Source organism: Cervus canadensis, chromosome 20, assembly GCF_019320065.1.
Source record: "Cervus canadensis isolate Bull #8, Minnesota chromosome 20, ASM1932006v1, whole genome shotgun sequence".
NCBI lineage: Eukaryota > Metazoa > Chordata > Mammalia > Artiodactyla > Cervidae > Cervus > Cervus canadensis.
Genome location: NC_057405.1, coordinates 752605 through 756665, shown reverse-complemented (window position 1 = coordinate 756665; position 4061 = coordinate 752605). Strand labels below are relative to the sequence as shown.

The 4061-nt window shown below is 38.5% G+C and overlaps 1 non-coding gene across 1 annotated transcript; it reads left to right on the top strand.

Moving 5' to 3' along the window:
* The first annotated feature begins 201 nt into the window (after positions 1-201).
* Positions 202-274, top strand: TRNAG-UCC. Its single transcript has one exon. It is a non-coding gene; the product is annotated as a tRNA-Gly (tRNA).
* Positions 275-4061: the final 3787 nt, after the last annotated feature.

The window sequence follows — 4061 nt, the reverse complement described above, 5'->3', positions numbered from 1 at the left end:
CCATGTGTATCTTAATAGCTTTTTCAAATTTATTTTATTATTATTAAGGGGTTCCTAGGTAAAAATGTGACCATTCATGTGAAAAGAATAATTAAAATTGTGTTGATAAAAAGATACATTACGCATGAAGAAGGAGACCCACTGGATTAGCTAATTATTGTTGGTTAACCAACTATCTCAACATTCAGTGACTTTGGTAATTCCCTGGTGGTCCAGTGGTTAGGAGTTGGCACTTCCACTGCCACGGGCCCAGGTTCAATCCCTGGTCAGGCAACTAAGATAATTCCACAGGCCTTATAACAGGCCCCAAAATAAAAACCCTTAGTGGCTTAACAACAAACATTTACTACCTCACCGTTTCTGAGGCTGCATCTTAGCTGAGGCCTCTGACTCAAGGTGTCTGACAGGACTCTAGTCAAGGTAACAAACAGGGGTGACGTCAGCTCATAGCTCGGCTGGGCAGAGATCTCCTTCCCAACTCACTCATGTGATTGTTGTCGTGATTCAACTCCTCACGGGTTGTTGAACTGTAGGACTCAGCTTTTCACTGGCTTTTGGTAAGAGATAAATCAAGGGACCAACTTCAGTTCCTTGCAATTAGCCTTCTTCAACACAGCAATTTACTCACCAAAGTATGCCAGTAAGAAAAGTCAAAGAAAGAGAGAATGCAAGCAAGATGGAAGTCATAGTCCTTTTTAATGTACTCAGGAGTGACATTCCATCACTTCTGTCATGTTCCCTTCGTTAGAAGCAGGTTAGTAGGTCCAGGCATACCCGGGGGGTTTCCCAAGAAAAGCTCAGTTCTAGTTACAAGAGGTAACATATTAAAGATGATAGGTAGAAAGGGGATGCTAAAAGTTGATATCCCGGACAATGTTCAGTGGTGACAATTGAAATAGCAGAGATTGCTTAAATTATGAATGATATTGCTACCTGGGGCATTTAATTTAGAGATGAATGGAAACATTATCAGAGGGCATCAGACCAGTACAGGACATTCTTCAGGGGAATCAGACCTTGGCACTGTAAAATAAAGGAACTCCTTCACATATCCTTTTGAATGATAGAGTAATAAATCAGATAATCAATAAGAGTGCCTGCCCAGCAAGGCATAGGCTCTCTAAACTATTGCAGAATTCTCTGCCATCAAGGATGATGGGAAATAAATTCTGACATAAGCCACAATCTAGATTTTAATTTGGAATTTTGTTTCATTGGCTGAATCTTTCACCAAAATTACCAGCAAGGCACCAGACTAGGAAGTGTGTAAGATACAGGTATAATCAAGAATCTGCTCAGAAGGAGTGCACTCTTTCTGAGAAGGAAGCTGTGTTTCCAGCAGACTCCAATATTAAGCAGAACGGTGACAAAATGCTGCTTCTTGATAATAACTGGGACTCTGCTCCTCAAAGTAGATGCAAAGTCCAACAGCACAGGTGTCCAGTGGGAGGTTATTAGAGATGCAGAATCTCAGCTCCATTCCAGAGCTACTGACTCAGAATCCACATTTTAACAAGACTTCTATGAGACTTGATAAAGTCTGAGAAACATGTCTAATATAGCTTTGAGAGAAATGACCATGGAGAGAATGACCAAGTTTAACTAGAGAAGTTAAAAAGTTAGATGGAGAAGGTATCATTTGACCTAAACATGAGATGTGTATGATTTCAACAGAAATAGAAATTTTCTTTGTTGGGGGAAGTTAAAGCATTGACAGTAGTCTAGGGCAGGGAAGTAGACCATTCTTGAAATTAAAAAGGAACACGATTCAGTTGAAGTCAGTTTACAAATGGCTTTGACCATTTGCTAAGGAGTTTTTACTTTATTCTGTTGGCAATAAGTAAGACCTTGGAAGTTTTTGAGCAGAATACAATAGCAATAAGAAATATAATACAGTGGTCGCATGGAAGATGTATTGGCATAAGGAGAGGCTAAAGACACCCTAGTTGGGGGTGATTAATATGGATAGACTTCAAGTTAGAAGCTATAGTTCAGGGATGAGGTTATTCAACCTTGAAATGCTAGAGCAGTAGTCATGGACATTAAGAGGAAGTGATGAAAGTCAGAGACATTTCAGAGGTGGAAATTACAGCTCTTGGTAAAACATTGGGGGCTTTCTGCCTGAGTGATGGGGATGAAAATGATGTCATTCAGAAAGATGGGGTCATGAAAACACGAGCAGATTTTGAGAGGAAGAAGATTGTTTGTCTTTGGTCATGAGATAGTTGCTGAGAATCTTGAATGTGTCACTGATGTTATAGCCTTCCCTGCCTTCTTCATGTAGCTCAATTGTCTTTCTGGTTTTACAACTCTCAGGCTTTTCTGTGTCTTCCTGAGAATTCTGGCCAAATGCCTGAAGAATTCAGTACACCTTAATCCAACTGACAAGGTTTTATTCTTTTTTTTGGTTTAAGGTGTCCACATGGAAAAAAAATAACTTTGAAACATGAATCACATCTTTGTCATTTCCTAGAAAGTTCTCAACTCAAATTTCATGTTGGACAAATTGAATAAAAGGAATCTCTTTCAGTAGAGAGTCCAGAGAAATTGGTTGTGTCAGATTTTAAGAAGGAACAACAAAAAAAAAGAGTTTGAAAGAAAGGTAGTTATTGTCCTGATTGGAAACAGGGAGCAACTCTTCACAATTCCACAAAGAAAGAAATCAATCATTTTCTTTGAGGTAGCCCAAAACTTCTTTACTGATTGAAAATGATAGGGCGTTAAGGAGACGTGTTAAAACGTGTTTCTGAAAAGCTACTTGCAAGCTGCGTTCGGCACAGTGCACTTTCAGTGGGTGGAAGTGATACTCCTTTCACAATGCATGGAGTGAAGTGTTTCACCAGCCTTGTAATAAATTAGTTTTTAACAAGCTATTTGCAAACTGTGTTTTGTACAGATTTCTTTAAGTGAATGAAAGTGGTATCCATTTTGTAATAGATGGTTGTAATAGTTTCCACTTTTACAAGCACTTTAAAGCTGCATTCAATGTACTGTTCATTCAGTGAATGGAGGTGATACCCATTCTGTAGTGCATAGAGTGAAGTGTTTAAGAAGACTTGTAATTTTGAAACATCCCACCCTCACCTTCTCCCACAGAGTTCAAAAGTCTGTTCTGTACTTCTGTGTCTCTTTTGGTGAAACAGATCACCAGCCCAAGTGGGATGCATGAGACAAATGCTCGGGCCTGGTGCACTGGGAAGACCCAGAGGAATCGGGTGGAGAGGGAGGTGGGAGGGGGGATCGGGATGGGGAATACGTGTAAATCCATGGCTGATTCATATCAATGTATGACAAAACCCACTGAAAAAATAAATAAATAAATAAATAAAGGAAAAAAAAAAGAAGACTTGTAATAAGGATGTTTCTAACAAGCTTAAAAATGAGCGGGTGGGACGAACTGAGAGAGTAGCATTGAATCATATACGTTATCATATGTAATAGCTAGTGGGAATTTACTATATGATGTGGGAGCTCAAACCTGGTGCTCTGTGACAACCTAGAGGGGTGTGATGGAGTGGGAGGTGGGAGAGAGGTTCAAGAGGGAGGGGACATATGTATACCTATGGCTGATTCATAATATATGGCAGAAACCAACACAATATTGTACAGAAATTAACCTCCCATTAAAAGAAAAATAAATTTTAAAAAATGATTTAACATCATGTTCCAATAAAAAATTTTTCTCTCTTGCTTCATAACCTTATTACCTTCTTGGCTGATTATTTTTCATGTCATTATCATATCATTTGTCATTAAACATTCATGTGGAGTGCTTTGTTTATGTTGCAATCTCCATAAAGGCTCTAAAGGGCAGACCCTTTTATATTAGTAGGTTTAGGTGTCTTCAAATATGGCAAGGGTTGTTGGTTAATTAATCACACAGTGAGTCTATGTTGAAAGTATAACAGTAGTCATAATATATCCCAAAAGACCCTCCATAAGTCATCTGGATAAAATATAACATATGAAAAAGAAGGGGAAGTTTAACTAAAATTAATAAGGCCAGATTCCATCTTATGTTGGATAGCAGTTAAAATCAACTTTTAACTGCTAATACTTCT